This window comes from Chionomys nivalis, chromosome 16, assembly GCF_950005125.1.
Source record: "Chionomys nivalis chromosome 16, mChiNiv1.1, whole genome shotgun sequence".
Taxonomy (NCBI): Eukaryota; Metazoa; Chordata; class Mammalia; order Rodentia; family Cricetidae; genus Chionomys; species Chionomys nivalis.
Genome location: NC_080101.1, coordinates 14,818,241 through 14,835,009, shown reverse-complemented (window position 1 = coordinate 14,835,009; position 16,769 = coordinate 14,818,241). Strand labels below are relative to the sequence as shown.

The following is a 16,769-nucleotide window of genomic DNA, read 5'->3' as shown; positions in this document are numbered from 1 at the left end:
TGTCACTTGGGGTCCTAGTTTTCAAACTTGCACTCTACTTGAGTTCCAAATGCAGATCCAAACTTCAGACAAAACACCCAACCACAGAACTCATTCTGAAAATGCCTGGAACCATCCACTCCACAAGAGGTGAAATGCCAAACCTCCAAACGGCAAATGGACTAACCATGACCCGGACCATGTGGTGCAAGATGAAGCCAATTAATGTTCCCTTAAAAACAGCTCAAGCAACTCCTCGCTTTCCGGTCCTAATTGGCCATCACAGGACTTCAGAAGTCAGCATGTGGTGGGATACAGAGAAAAAAGGAACACTTTCCGACCATTGTACTCCTTGACCCGGAGTGAACCCAGTGCAGCCTGCGTTAAAGGATCCTGAGACCTTTACAGAGGCCATAATCTGTCAAACATTTACAATTACAAGGAGATCAATAAAAATGGGATTGCTAAATAGTTCTTTAACAGTTTTTTCTGGTCTTTTGATTTAAAATAATATGTATTGAAGGGAGGGGAAAGCAATGGCCCCACAATAAATGAAATTCTGCGGAAAAAAAATTCTAAGACTGGAAGGGACTTTCGGTGCTGTCCTTCTCGTCTCCAGATTCATCCAGAGTCATCGGGCAAACCACTGTCGAGGGCAATTTCAACAAAGACAATGTCTTCTCAATATTTCCTTGATTGATTTAGTTCCTTGTCACCAAGACTTTCCTCGACATCCTCCTTTCTAATTGGAAATGAACATCCATCTGCTTGCACCTAAAGACACTGTCCCTGCCCTTGAATATCAGATTACCCAGCTTCCTGACCTCTCTAGTTCCTTCCCTTTGTCCAGCCTCAGCTCTCCCAAGCTTAACCGCATGCTCGGTCCTTGAGCTCCTCTGCACCAGCCCTCTGACTCCCACAGTCCTTTCTGCCAGTCTGCCCTTTGACACTACCATCCCCAGGAAAACCCACACTGCTGCTCTGTTCTCATTCACAGTCACCAGGGACCCTGTGGAGACAACCAGAGACCAGATAAGGCTGTCACTATGAATCAACGTATTCTAATCCCAGTTGAGCCCTAAAGCTGCCATTTCCCTTTGCTCTCTCCCTCTCTCATACTGCCTCTTCCCTCCAAGACAGCCCACAGTATGCAGGTCCCTCATGGAGAAGGCAGTGGGCGTTACTCAAGAAGCTCCAGGGCCCTCTCTCTTACCCTTTCTCTCCCTGCCACCTTCTACCCCATGAGCGATCCAGGCTGTTCTTCTACCTCTCTTCTCCAGGCTGTGGACCACATTCAGCTTTCCCACCTTAGACACACAGAACTGCCAGGGGCTGCCTCAGCCTCTAGACCGTCAAATGGTCTGAAATGAGGATCTCACACATGTTACTGTGCCACAAGTTTGCCACCGTGGGATTTAGAAAGTTATCTGTAGTGGGCTACTACTGGCCAGAAGAGTGTTACCACTCCTATAACGTGATCCTCCTGCCTCTGACTCTTCAGCATATCCTACTGTGGTCACAGGCTGACCTTCATTGATGCTGTCCTCCGTGGAGCCAAGGCTGGAAGCACAGAGATCCACACATAGCTTGACAACAGGGAAAGGGTGCAGCGTTAGATTGTGTAAGTGTGAGCTTGGTCCCATTCAGCAACTCTCAAGCCTACAATTATGTGCAACGTAGTATTTATAGGTAATATCCTGAAAGCTGCCCGCCCATCGTTCCGCAAGGAATGTGGAACATGCAGCATCTCCCTCCGACTGAGGCAGCAGAGCTACTTGTCTGAACTGTCTCCCGTTGGCTCACAGTTGCTTTCCTAAGATAAGCTTTGGCGCTACGCCACAGACCTGTACTAAATGTGGCTTTGTTCAAACTTCGCTTACTGTAAAGACAGTGTTTGGAATAAGGCATGGTGGTTTACGCATGTAATCTCACCCCATGGGGAGCTGAGACAGGAGGATGGCTGTCATTCCAAGGCTTTCTTGGGCTACTGTGTAAGACCTTGTCTCTGATAATAATAATAACAACAACAACAACAACAAATTGTGTTTAGAGACACAGTCCACTATTTTAACTGTCTATAGTTTGACAAACTACAGAGAACATCTTGTCTTTGCCCCACACTGAAAAGTCATGCCCTTGGTCTCACTAATTTCTGTTTTCGCTCTGGCTGTGCTGTATGAGGTATGAAGTGTGGGGATCGTTTTGGACATCAGTTTCATCATCACTATCACTGGCTAGGAAAAAATGTCTTTGTAGTTTGAGACAGCAAAGTCCGTCGCCAGGGAATACACTCAAAAGTAATCGCTTAAGAGATAGATGGCTCATCAAGAAAATGCTCCCCTTGCCACCACAAGGAAATGAGTTTGATGCCCAGAAGCAGCATTTTAAAAGAGCAAGCATTAGTGGCAAAGGCCTGGAAGGTCAGTACGAGGGAGGCAGGAGCAGGCAGATCCCTGGGGCTCACAGTCCAGCCTAACCTGATGGATGAGTTCTAGGCCAGCGAGAGACCTGTCTCAAAATAGAGGTGGCACCTGAGGTTCACCCAAGGTTCTTGCACTGATCTCCACATGCATTCTCTCTCTCTTTCTCTCTTTCTTTCTCTCTTTCTCTTCTCTCTCTCTCTCTCTCTCTCTCTCTCTCTCTCACACACACACACACACACACACACACACACAGAGAAACACCAAGGAAACTACCTACTTATGTCGCTGTGCTGAGGGGACAGAAGGACATGCCTAGAAAAGATCTGAACCAGAGAAACGTTGGAAGAAAACATCCCACAAATTTGACAGTGGCTGTCTCTCAATCAGAATAATTATAGCTTCCTTTTTCTCATTATACTTTTTATTTTCTACAGTGAGTTAAAAAGTTCAAGGATATTTTTGTCTTCTTGAAAACCAAGTACTGTTTTTCTCAAGCCAGTGACTCTGGTTGTACACAGTGTAAAATTGCATGATAAGTTGTGAGTGAAACTTTTTTAGGATAGTAAAGAGACAGAAAATACAACTCCAAAACTAAAATAACGGCTGTCATATTAGAGCTGGGATTGCTGGGGTGGGGCACCACGACCAAAGCAACACGGGGAGGAAAGGGGTTTATTTGACTATGTTTCCACATCACTGTTCATTATCAAAGAAAAAAGCCTGGACGGGAACTCAAAAGAGGCAGGAGCTACGTTAGGACGGACGCTGATGTAGAGGCCATGCTGTTTACTGGCTTGCTCCCCATGGCTTTCTAAGCCTGCTTTCTTATAGATACCAGGACTGCCATCCCAGGGATGGCTGGCACCAACAGTAAGCTGGCCCTCCCACACCAATCACTAATTAAGGAAATGCCCTAGAGGCTTGCCTACAGCCTCATCTTATGGACCATTTTCTCTATTAAGGCTCCCTCTCTGATGACTCTAGCTTGTGTTAAGCTGACATAAAACTAGAGAGCACAGTGGTTAAGTGAACTTTTAGACAACTTAATGGTTTATTATCAAGCTATCAAAATTCGACTCCAAACATGTTACCATGTGCAACAGTGGCTTTAGACCATGGCCGATAGAAACAAAATGCACATTCACTACCTCTACAAAGAAGCAGACCATAAAACAGGCCATAATGGGAAAGGGTCATAAAAGAAAAAAAAAAGACATATTATAGAAATGCAGATATGATGATTGGGTTTGTAGTTTCAAAAGAATTTTAATATTTTGAGCACTACTTCATGTAAGAACAATTTTGGAGGAGAGGTGAAGTTTTAACATATTTGAAGTGTGTTTAATGAAAAATTTTACACCTGGGTTATTTTGTCATTAAAATGGGATGAAAAGATGGAAGGAGAGGCAAAGAAGTGATGTGCATTCTTCATGTGTGAGAACAAGCTCAAAGTCAGCCACCAGCATCCACCAGGACAACTACTGGCCAGAATTAATACTTTCCTCCCAGTCAAAATCAACGGAGAATGTGTCAGTCAGCTTAGCCTGCTGTTGCAGAATATTTGTGGACCCTATAAAGATGTGTCTCTCCCTAAGGCACCTTCTGATTGGTTTAATAAAGAGCTGAACGCCCAGCAGCTAGGCAGGAGAGGATAGGTGGGATTTCCAGGGAGAAGAAGAGAAGAGGCGGAATCTAGGCACGCCATTTCGCCAGCAGACCCGGAGCAAATCAGATGTTTTGTAATAAGAAGAGGTAACCAAGCAACATCGCAGAGCACTGATTAAAAAATAATATGAATTAATTAAGTTATAAGAGCTAGTTGAGAAAAAGCCTAAGATGCAGCCAAGCTTTTATAATTAATAATAAGTCTCCAGGGGTCATTGTTTGTAGGCTGGCTGTCCAAAGATAGTCCAACAAGAGAGCTTGCTACAACCTGTCATAGCATACTACCAGTGATTGTGGAGTTTGAGTGAGAGTGCCTGGACATTGTAGATCAGGGGAGAGCATGGCTGACTATGCTGCTGGCTCTCATGCGGGCTTGGACTGTTCCTTCCTGTACACACGGACTTCCCTCAGTGCGTGTGCATGTGGAGAGCTATCTCTTTTGGAAAGATCCTGTTGGATCGAAGCTCCACTCATACTCCTACGACTTCTCTTAATGCCAGCTCTCCCCTAATGGCCTCTCCCAAAACACAGGTATGTCCGGGGTTCAAGCTTCAATCCTACTGGTCGTGGAGGGGCAGTCTATCCACACTGAAGATTGAATACAGTTTACTACTCATCTCTCCTGCGGTAGGAATGTGTTGACACATGAATGCTCTGATTCCTACGCCTAGAAAGATGGTACTCATTCAGATGAGGATTTGCGGTCCGTGGCCCTCTCCTTGGGAACAGCCAGATGCTTAAGTAGCTGGGACTTTTCTTGAATATCCATTGCCTAACACGTGCCTCAGGGTTGAGATCACTTGAAACCAAGACATTCACCTGCTACTTCCAATTCTAAAAATGGCATTTCTTAAGGAAGCTTTAGTCTTTCATCTACACGACTTTTTCTCTCAGACCCACACAGAAGGACTCTCTCAGAACCTTCAGCACATAGGGGTGCTTTGAATTCTTCCCAGCTCTGCCTTAAGGCTTAAGGCTGAGTTAACCACATGTCTCTGCCCCCTCCTGGACCAACCTATCTCTGGTATTAGCCTGAAGCAACACCCATGCCTAGTACCTGCCTGAACCAACACCTCATCTAATCCCAAACACTGCCTATACCTGTGTTTCAGATTGAGAGCCTGGAGACCTGTCTGGTTTCCATGTATCAGTCAGACTAAGGAGAAAGAACTCAACAGCAAACAGGGATACAAGCAGATGAATCAGCCCCAAACACATACTAAATCCTCAATTGCCTGGATTTCCAGGATAAATATTGATTATTAAATGAGGAATTGGGTAGAGTTAAATAAAAGGCCTATTTCTTATTCCCCCCTCAATTTCTAAATAACAAAAAAGAAATATAATAAAATATTCATATTGAAATATGTGAATGTAGAAAACAATAATTTGAATGACAAAAATGATGTTTAAACATCTTTAAATCAGTTGATTTTAGCACGTTGGTAAGAAAAGCTGCACTAGAAGGGGAAAGGGGCAAATGGTGGCCAGGGGCTACCAAGTATTGGTTGTGAGACTGCTAAGTTTTGCAGGCCTGATGGGTAACACAATGACCATAGCTAATACTATTTATGAATGGTCACAGTAGTACAGAACCTGGAAGGCAGAGACAAGGGAGCAGGAGTTCAATGTCATCCTTATTAAACAATGAGTTCAAGACTAGCCTGGGCTATATGAGACCCTGTCTCAAAATACTAATAATGATATAGTCTCATATACTTCAAATTTGTTCAAAAGTAAGCCGTAAGTGTCTAGCAAAAACAAACAAACAAACAAAAAACCACAAATAAATGAGCAAGTAAATGTTGGGTATGTTAACTATTGAAAGATTGGAGGCATCATTCCATATCAAGTTATCGAGTATTACTCTTTAAACGTAGCTATATATCAATATAGTTGTTAATTTCAACACAAAAAAAGCTGATTAGGGAAAAGGAAAAACCAGTTTGCCAGATACCTTTTATCTGCTTCTAAAAGGAGCTCATCCCTCTAAAATGTTACTAAAACTTGGGCGTCATTAAACCTGAAAGCGGTCCTCCCCAATCCCCTAGCTCTTTTATGCTTCTCTGGGAAGTCACAATGCACACTCTTTGATAGGTTTTACAAAATGTCGATAATTCACAATTTAGATATTTTACATTTTTCTAAAGCAAGCATCAACAGATAAGTCTAAGATAATAATACTTTTCCATCTTCCCTGTACCTCAGCAATGAAAAGAAAACAGCTTTTGAAATCCAGAGGCCAAGCCAAAGTCACTGGAGAATTATCTTCCCAAAACACAGAAGGAAAAAATGCATAGGAGTCTCCCAATGTCAGCTAGAGCTTCTTGGGTGAGGTTACCTAAATAGTACAAAGCAAAGTCTTTAAAATTAAGTGCATGGACAAAATAAAATCAGAGTCACCAAACAATAAGCTTGAGGAATGAGTTGTTCAAACATGACCCGAATCCTCTATTTAACTTGAGAAGGCAGGGCCTGGAAAGGCCAGAACATGCCATGGGGACAGCTGGGAGCCGGCACATGGCTCTTGATTTCCCACCTCTCGGTCTCAAATGCGCCTTACAGATTTCTAATGTATAATATTTTAATTCTTGACACAGCTTTTTTTAAATGGTAAAAAATTTTACCATGGCAAAGCAGTGTGAATAGGAAACAAAGAGCAAGCAGAATGATAATTCTTTGCACAATGAAAACCACCAAAAAGCTATTCAGTAGCCAGCCATCTGGTCTTCACTAATCAAAGACTTAACTTTGCTCTTCTGATTTCCTATGGATTATGGAAAAGTATGAAATTGGTAACTACTTTATCTAGTAGTGTTTTGAATCCGACCAGGGTTACTTGCACCACAGGGTTATGCAAGGCTTTGCCCACAGAACAAGCCATCAATACATGCTAGCTATTAATCAGCAGGATGCTAAAGGGCTATCCTGCACAACTGTTTCCACAAGCAGCTACACTCATCTGGGGAAAAAAAAAAGTCATTTCTATCCTTATTGGAAATGTGCTAAGGGAGAAAGGGAGAATTACAAACTGGGACTTCACCAAGTAGCACAAAAAGAAAAAAAGGAGGGTGGGGGGGAAAGACAATCAAAAGTTTGCCTTCCACCTGTCCCTAACTCCTGTTTTCCTTCCCTCCTTCTCGTCTTCCATGCCTGTGCAATCCCAAGCATACACAGCAACTCAGGACGTCGCAGAGTCAACCCATCTCATGCTGCAGACACAGCACGTCCCCAGGAACTCCCGAATCTCTTCAGTGTCAAATGAGGCTCGCCTGCCTTCTCTTCTAGCACTGACGCATCTGCATTTATGCATTGCAAGCAGGGGGCCAACAGCCTTCTTCACCAGACTTCACACCTCCAGGAATAAGGACCTCTTTCCTCAGCACCACTACAGCCAGCTGTAGTGATACACTCAACATTGCTGTACAGAGTGACAAATAGGAAATGGAAACCTAATGTTCACCTTGATAGGCAGCTAACCAATAGTGGATCAAAAACACTCAAGAAAAGAAATAACTACATCTCAGCTGAACAAATAAAAACATTTCTTTTTCCTTATCAGTATTGCCAAAGCAATATAATATATCGAGTATTTATATGGAATTGATGTGTATAGACTACCAGGTCTTTAAGAAATCCAGAGTTGGTTTAAAATATGCAGGGAGATAGATCTGAGTTAGTATGCCACATAGACAACACCATTTTACATAAGAAATTTGAGTATTCATGCATTTTGGTATCCTACAGGGAAGAGAGGTTCCTGGAACAGATACTAAAGCAAGGTCAGACTTGAAGCTCACTGGAACAAGAGTTCCAATAAAAAGCTTCTTTGAAAAAACAAAATAAACAAAAAATAGGAGTTATAAAGTGAAAAGTATAAATAAAAGAGGAATGGAAATTGAAAAGGAAAACCACAAAATTCTTTGATGGATGTCAGAATTAAATTGAAACTTATTATTTGAACAACAACATTGCAATGAGAGAAACTTACAGACCTATTGTTAAACAAGCAGTAACCAGCAAACTTGAAGACCAGATGTGTCCAGCTCACCATGCTGCAGATGTACAGAACAAACAAGACATGGAAAAAGACAAAAACAAAAGGAAAGGCCAAAAAATACATTAGGCAGAACAATATAAAAATGCCTTTTTTTAGCAGCTTAAGATCAAGTACAAGACATCTTATGTGATTTAACCCATCGATGAAGGTAACTGTAATGTGGCTATTACACCAATAAGATCAGTTCCCTTATTTGGCCACTTCCTTATGTCTAACTCACTCCTGAAACTGATCACCAAGGTCTAACAGTCAAAATTCTTTATTTGGCTACACTAGCTAACCTGTCCAAGCAGGACCTAACAACTCACCCTAGCACAGGCTTCCCCTTTTTCTCCTTAAAAACCACTCCAGCAGAGACCCCTACTGTTGTCTTTGTCTGATCCAGAAGCAGCCCCTCTCCAAAACTGGGCCCTCCAGGGTATTAAATCTCCTTTGTGCTGAGAATTTGGTGTCTGGGTGTGTTCTGTGCTGACTCCGAGGTCCCTTCATCCATTATAACAATAAACATAAAAGCAATGTTTCCTCGTCGAGAGGTATCTCAGAACAAAATCCAGTTCAATCTTGCTTACAGGCAAATATATGATAAAATAACATGCAAAGTTTAAAATCAGACCTGCAAATGAAGACATTTCAGATACAAGCAACAACAGAACAAAAATAGCAACATTAACTTGAGCAGAAAAAAGAGTTCCTAATGCAAAGGGTTGTTTAGACTGTAACTCACATTATGTATTTAACAAGGAAATTGTCAGAAAGTAGTTGACATTGGAGAGAGAGAGAGAGAGAGAGAGAGAGAGAGAGAGAGAGAGAGAGAGAGACAGAACCACTTGTAGAAACACCCAAATGCTAACAGCTCAAGTAGGCTAACAGAATCTAGAGTTTATGAATATTAGTACTGCAGCTCAACTAATAAGCACATATTGTACTTATCACCTAAAGAAAATCAGGCTCAGAAACCCTAATCCCCAAGAAATAAAAACTATAAAATCCACACTCACGTATGAGAATCAACAGAACTAGCCATGGGACGTCCACACGCATAGAGCATCTACAATAAAGCAGCCTTCAGAGGAATCCTGCTGAGCCTCCCAAAGGAACCTCTATGAAGACAAATGCCAAAGAGAACATTTATTCTCCTGTACTGTTTCAAATTTTGCAGGAAATAGCATTAGCATAAAACAAAGAATTTAGGAGTACACAGAGCAATCATCTGCCAGACACAGAATTGAAGCTACTTCCATGGGCTTAAATTCCCACTTTCAAGTGGAAAATCCCTACTCTCTCATGAATGAGCAAAGTTTAAAATGAAAATACTGCTGATGGTTTTTTAAAAGTATTCAAAATGAAGCTCTGTCCATCAAAAATACCAATAAGTATGACAAATGCCTACCATTACATAATCTCATCATTTAAAACCAATGACTTCATTTCAATTCAAGACATGAAAAGCTGAGTCCCATCTTCCTTTCCAGGAAGCCACTTTTCTTTGTCCTCATCACTGCCCCCCTCAGTTCCTGTCCCACCCCCACATCTCATTTTCAGTTCTTTTAGCTCAGCCTTCAAGTCGCAGGCCCATTTTTCTCCATCTCAGAAACAATGGCAGCCTTGCCTCTTTTGCTGTGTCTTCCTAAAGCTACAGTGAGCTCCCCAAAAGACATCCCCACCTTCACTGAACTGTAAACATCATGAAGTCAAGGCTATATCTGAGTTATTCTAGCATGCTTAACAACCACAAATACATTTCTTTATGTATTTACTTATCTATCAAAATTAAATGTAATTAATTATCATAATTAAATTCATTCATTCAAGTTTTTTTTATTCGAAAAACTCTGCTGTGTATAACTGAGAGCACTTGGAAAACATCAGAAAACAAAATGAGAACTTTTTTTTTAAAAAGTATTTTTTCCTCAACTAAGAAGTCAAAAATACAGTGAAGAAGGGACTATGAGGCAAGCTGGACACACAGGAAAGAACATTCCATTTTACAGGCAGGAGCTAGAGACGGCTTTGGCCTCGCTGAGAAGGTGGTAAGCTTTGAATAAAGTCATGGTGACAATATGCGTTTAGATAGTTGGAGAGAAAAGCTTCTCAACAGAGACAACGGTGAACAGAAAGGCCTGGAAGCCACGGTCCTTGTGTAGGTAAACTCAGGTGTAGAGACTGTTTGGAGTAGGGATAAAGAAGTCAATAGCAGGTAACAATGGGTCAGGAAACACAAGCCCTGGAGAGACTGAAGAGAGATAAGCAGAGATAGAAGGTGATAATTAAATATGGAGTTTATCACATGTAGTGATTATTCTCCCTATCATTGGACATTTAATATAAAATACTTTCATAGACTGCATCGACAGTTTAGCTACAAAGCAAAACATTATTAAATATTCAGTAGGTCCTAATAGTTTAAGAACTGCAAGGAATTATTCCAAAATGCAATAGAGAAGTTTGGTTTTGATTTGGGTTTTGAAAACAGGGTCTCATTCAACCCAGGTTGGGCTGAAATTTGCTATATAGCTGCAGATGACCTTGGACTCCTGGTCCTCTTGCCTCCACCTCCCAAGTGCCAGGACAATAGGTGCGAGCCACCACAGCCAGCATCAGGAAGACTTTACTGAGCAGTGAGACTGCAGATGAATCTCCTCTCCAGCCCAAGTATTCCCAAATGTGGGCCCTGCTTTCACTACCACGTGAAATATGCACATGTTTAAAGAATCATAACAGCTTAACAAAAAACAATTTATCTTAGCTCTATCAAAAAATGTAGAAAACATGACAATATAATTATCTAAAGTAGAAATAAAATCTTATTCAGAAAAGGGTTTTGTTGTTGTTGTTGTTTAAATCCAGCTAAAAAAAAACAGAGTTGAACCAAGTCCTACTGTTTACCTCAATGAAGCAGTTCACTAGATTTTTCTAGAACCTCCATGGGAGCCTGCTGGGGTTTCTCAGAATGCTCTTTTAGGCTCCTGGGATTTCCAAGTTCCTCCGAGGATTCAGTTTGCCCTTTCTTAGTCATGGCAGCAATGGGAGTCCCACAGCAAGTTCTAGCGCTAATTAAAACTGCTTTGTTCCTTCCGCTAGCCCCCAAATCACCATTAATCTCCCAACAATTTTAAGAATATTTCTCAGACAATCCTAACTGGGAAGGACTGCTGGAGGTGGGGTGAAAGCTATGTTCGCCACAGAATATCATGCCAAAATCCACACCATTTCCTGTTTGGGGTTTGGGTTTGGGTGGTTTGGGTGGTGCCTAGGTCTGACATTAGAGCCTCACACAAGGCTAAGCAATTGCTCTACCACCGAGCTATACCCGGATCCCCTTTTAACTTCAATGAGAGACTCTGTCCAAGTTGCCTAGGCCAGCTTTGAACACACTCTATCATCTGAATTTTATCCCATCAGATATGAAATATTTTATTTCCAGGGCCGAGGCAGGCCCTGAACGTGAGATCCTCCTGCTTCAGCCTCCCAAGCAGCAGGAATTACAGGTCTAAGCCACCCACCCAGAATCATGCAATCAAGAGAAGCCATAATGTATGCTCAAGGAATGCCTGGTTGCGTTCAGTTCTCTACTAGAGAAAAACACTCAAAGACCAAAATTATATCTTGTCCTTGGTAAACCATTATTGTAGATTTTCTCTTCCCAGACAGAGTCTCCTGAAGGCCAGGCTGACCTTGAACTCTCAGGAATTCTCCTGCATCTAGATTGCATGCACCCCACACTTAAGTTTGGGCCGTGGCAGGGATCAAACCCAGGGTTTCACGTGGGCTACGCAAGCACTTTACCAAGACATATCCCAGGCCCGAATACATCCTCTAACTTTGAAAGTTCTCACTAGCTTTCAACATATATTTCAGCGGTATTTACATAAATCATGTCCCATGTATTGTGAATCTTTCTGAACATGGCAAGCTCTGTCTTTGAAACTAAGCTCTGTATCCAGATTTCCAGCTCCAGGAGAACACACCTGCCTCTGTAGTTTCAGACATATCTAGAATGAGCAAACCTCAAGGCAACCCTCTCATACCCTGGCGTCTTATTTGGCAATGGCATCATAGCAACCATTTTAGTTCAGTGCCTTCTTCAACCCGTAAGACAGGCCCCGTGTCCACCCGCACGGCTTGTCAGAAGCCATATATTCCAGGCATCTTCCCAAGCCTGTCACTCACACGCATTCCTGCTGGGTCTCTCTTCTTATTCTTAGGCATGGAATAAACTTAGCCAGGGGCCTGACACCAGCACCCAGCTGCCATGCCAATCACTCATCTACTCCAAGGCAGAGGGAGCTCTCCCTCCACCCTCAGAAGTGTGCGGAGAATTCTGTTTAAACTTTGGTTTGGAGTATTTATTACTAGCTGCCTCATTTGAGTCATCCTTGGCTTGAGTCTTTCCATGTTTATAATCTAATTGAGAGCAGGACCCGGGCTTTTCTGTCTGCTGTTGAATTTCTCTTCCTAAGTGTTCTCGGCCGTGCACGAGGACTCAGAATCCTCTAAGATATTAGATGCATGAGCGTTCACTGACAGGATCTCAGATAAAAATGACTAGAAAGCAGAAGTTGCTGAATCTGGAAACGTCTATCTGACTGCCCTGGCCTTTGAACTATTCTGTCTGGGTCCCCTCAACAAGGAGGGCCGGGGCTTCTCCGTGGAACTGCAATGAACAGAGGGGCAGAAGGAAAGCTTCATTTTCCTGACGTGACAACAATGCTTCCCCCAACAAACCAGAGTGCGGAGAGGCAGGCAACCCCTTAACAAAAGCAATCCCGCTTTGGCAGTACTGTGCTTCTCTGTCCTGAGAGCACGCCATCCTTATCGTGGCCTGATTAGACTTCTAAGGAGCTGGGGGAGGGAGGCTTTGTTGACCGCTCCCACAGTGAAATCTGCCCTCCAATGAATAACTCCACCTGTCTCTGTTGCACAAGCGGATCCAGGCCTTCCCCTGGCACTGCATTTTCCACCTCACAAAAGGCTCTCCGATGCCCCCCCCCCCCCCCCCCGCTGGAGACCCAGGGGCAGCAGAGCCCTTGTGGAAAGAACACACCCTGCAATGGCATTATTCATCTTGAGTGTCACACAGCTGGAAACGGTTTTCTGTTCCTCCTCCCCACTTCCCCCCCTACACCCACTTCATAACAGTCTCTGGAATCATTGACAAAAACTCTACTGAATGAAGTCAGGCTGTAGGCAAGAAGAGGCCATGTTCTTCTGGCTTCTGCTCGTCACCTTTGATAGCAACCTCAGGTACTGCCTGGCTAAGACCAGGGGGAAGAGAGACAAATGGAACCATATTGACGTGATCACACACAAATGTATGAAAATGCATCCGTGTGTGCAAAAACAGCATGCACAGTGATCTGGGCTTGAGTAACCAAGCCAAGAACAGAAGTCTTTAGGACAAATCGATGACGGAGCAGTTACCTTAGAGAGACGGTGGAAGTGGCAGAGATCACATCTCTTACTTTGGACATATGTGTACGGTTTGGACCACTACATAACCGTTTGCACTCACAAAGGCGCACAGTGCCTCTCTTCTGGTTGGACGCTTTCTACAATGTTTGTATCTTAGATGATCTCACCAAAACCATCAAAGTCAAACACCAGACTCGAAATTTTCTAGGAAGACAGCCATAAACTGAGCGTAGACACTCAAACACAAGTTGGGTCAGAAGGAGGACTATCTGGAAGGAAACAGAAGCAAGCTACAGACAAGGCACGGCTGTGTCTGGCTCTACATTTACAGGTAAATCTTGGTCAACTGTTTTGAGTTTATAAATAGAAGGCTCTGCCTCCTTCACCCAGAGGAAACACTGAGAGGACTTTGAAGAAGCTGCTGAAACAGAAGAATCCACTCAAAAGCGATTTTGAGCAAAGGCATTTCAGAAAGCCTTCAGTTGGTCACATAATATGACAGAAAAAATGAGGCATGGTGGTGTACAACTGTGATTCCAGCGCCTAGGAACCCGAGAAAGAAAAACTGCAGGCTGAAGGCCAGCCTGAGCTACACAGTGCGATATCCTGGTGTGAAGGAGTGGAGAGAGAGAGAGAGAGAGAGAGAGAGAGAGAGAGAGAGAGAGAGAACACGATGGAACGCCATCTCCATGATAGAAGAGAGAAGAGGCCTTCCATAGCTTGTTTCTGACTGACCCCCAGGCGTAGATACACAATTAACTAACACCCACTGAACTTGGGATGCTTGAATGAGCCATAGATGGGGTTATGTGAAGAATGAAAAGTAGACTTGGGAAACAAATAATATCAGTATGTGCTCCTAGTTCACAAATGTAAAAGAAAAGCCCTTTGACTTACCGGAGGGACACAGCAGAGCTCAGTCTCCAGGCCCCTAACTCCCTCCAGCTTCATCTCTTTTGTTCTCCCCAGGTTTGGTTAGTCTCCCAGGGTCCTTCCAGATTCTAATCTATGGTTCCTCCCCCATCTTCAGCATTTCCACTTCCACTGCCTTGACCCTTGACTCTGAAGGCCAGGTGTCCCCTGACCCTTTGCCTTTGATGTTCTCAGAGTCCCAAGAACCCATCATTGGGAACCCTCACTGGATTCTTAGTTGGGGATGTGGTGTGTGTGTGTGGGGGGGGGGGATCCTGCATTGTTCATCTCTGTCCATCCCTGGTTTTTAGCACAGACCTGCACCAACAGTCAGTTACATACCTCTGGGCTTGAGAGGATCTGACCTGCCCTGCCCCATATCTACCTCCCTCCAAAGAGCAAATTGGGGGCGGAAATTCAACCAAGAGTTGGGAGAATCCCTGGGATACAGGGAAAGACACCTGAATGTAGCACACTGACAGGAAGACTAATCTAGTGTGTTTTCAAATTTAGATAATGGGGGGATAAAAAAGGAAATCCGGGTGTGGTGGTGGCTTATCCAAACCCTTGGGGTGCTGTTGAGGCAGGAAGGGTTGCTATGAGTCAGAGGCCAGGCAGCATCTCATGGCTCAGGCTAACCTGAGCTACCGTATAAGACCCTGTCACAAGAGCGAGGGAAAGGGGGGAGCTGGAGTAAATAAAGAGGGGAGATGGCCAACTTGCTGTGGGGAACAGTTGATGTAGCCCCCCCAGGGCAACTTGCACCCTGGATGCACAGGCACACAGAATGTCCACAATTGACAAACACCCTCTAAGTGACAGTTTCAACTTCAGCGGAGATCCGAAGCTACATGCCAATAGCCAAGCTTTCTCTTTCCCCTTCAGAAGAAGAGACTGGTTTTGAAAGCGTTTTCCTTTCTCCCTATGCTACCACAAGCACACCCCGACCCACTCAGGCTCATACATGTTTGTTTTAGCGCTGGACTAAAGAGTCTGCCCTGTTATTATATCGCTTTTTTAAAACGGCACCACAAAAAGAAAATAAATTATAACCTAAATCCATGGGTGCATCAAAATAGTTCCCTTTCATTTCTAGAAGTCGGGAGGGAAGCCCTGGCTTTCATGTGAACTCCAGGGTTAAAGCCTCTGTAACAGCGGTGGGATGGTGGGAGAGAACGTCCAGGTAGTGATACAATTCCCTTGGCTCTGTGCCAGCAACCAGGTAGTGTAAGGATGAATGCATGAACTTACTAAATAAATAAATACATGAACTTACTAAAACAAAGAGCCAAGAAATGTCAACACCATCCCCCACTCACTAACAAAAAAAGTGATCCCTTGAGAATCCTAAAATAAAGTACATTATGCATGAACTTACTAAAACAAAGAGCTGAGAAATTTCAACCCTAAAATAAAATACATTAGTCTTGGACTTACCAAAATTAATTAACTAGCTGATTTTTTTCTTTTAACCATTGCAAGCCTAAGTCCTCACACCTTGCTGAAGATTTTAAAAAATAAGTAAATGAACAAATTAAAAGTTACTAAAAGGTTCATGCATTGAAATTGCATCCAGAAGATCACAAATGCTAACCAAATCTCTTTTAGTGATCAGTCTCCCAGGCAGCCTGGCATTCAAGACTCAACAGTAACTCAAAGTCTTTACCCAAATCAGCTTGACTTGCAGCTAAAAAGCTCAGCCTTTCCCAGGAGTGACTCAAAAGGCAGTGGACAGGAGAGAGGTCCTCGCTTCCCTGATGGAATTCTACTGAGATTCCCCTGAGATATAACGAGCTAACTGCTTCAGAGATGAGAAAATAAAATCCCCGTGCACATCACTCCATAGGGCACTTCTATAGGAGTACTGGAAATCAAATGCCATAGAGGGTTTTTAGGGCTCTACACCTCCCGGTTCTTTAAAAGAGTCTAGCCCTATTTCTGCGCTAATAACAAGCCTCTCTCGTCTGTACTACACATAATCCACACTGTGGTTAAGATGCTATGTATAATATAAACAGGGTCAAGAATGCCAGTGTGGAGAAGAAGAGTTGTGTTTAAATTAGCATTAACCCGCAAGCTGTTCCCCAAACAGGAAAAGCACCCACCGATGCACAGCTTTGTGTCTGCCGAGGGGCTTGAACACACACACTCAAAAGGCCCCAAGAGGCCCTTTGCAACCAACCGGCCTCATCCATTTTGACCAAGTTAAGTTTCCCAAAAGGAAGCTATCGTCTGGAGGGGTTAAAGGGGGGGAAGAAATGACACACGGATTGTTCCAGACGCTTTATATGATAACATGAAATAAACTGGCGATGGTG

General features: G+C 43.3%; 1 protein-coding gene across 2 annotated transcripts in view; it reads right to left on the bottom strand.

The window, feature by feature from the left end:
* Positions 1 to 16,769, bottom strand: part of Lpar1 (lysophosphatidic acid receptor 1) — a 109,458-nt gene that overhangs the window by 89,598 nt on the left and 3,091 nt on the right. Inside the window, exon 1 of one of the 2 annotated variants that reach the window (XM_057791164.1) lies at positions 9,126 to 9,159. The exons of the other annotated variant lie outside the window; for it this stretch is intronic. The gene's annotated coding sequence lies outside the window, so the exon portion shown is untranslated. Of the gene's footprint in view, positions 1 to 9,125; positions 9,160 to 16,769 lie in introns of those variants that run through there. 2 annotated transcript variants of the gene reach the window in all.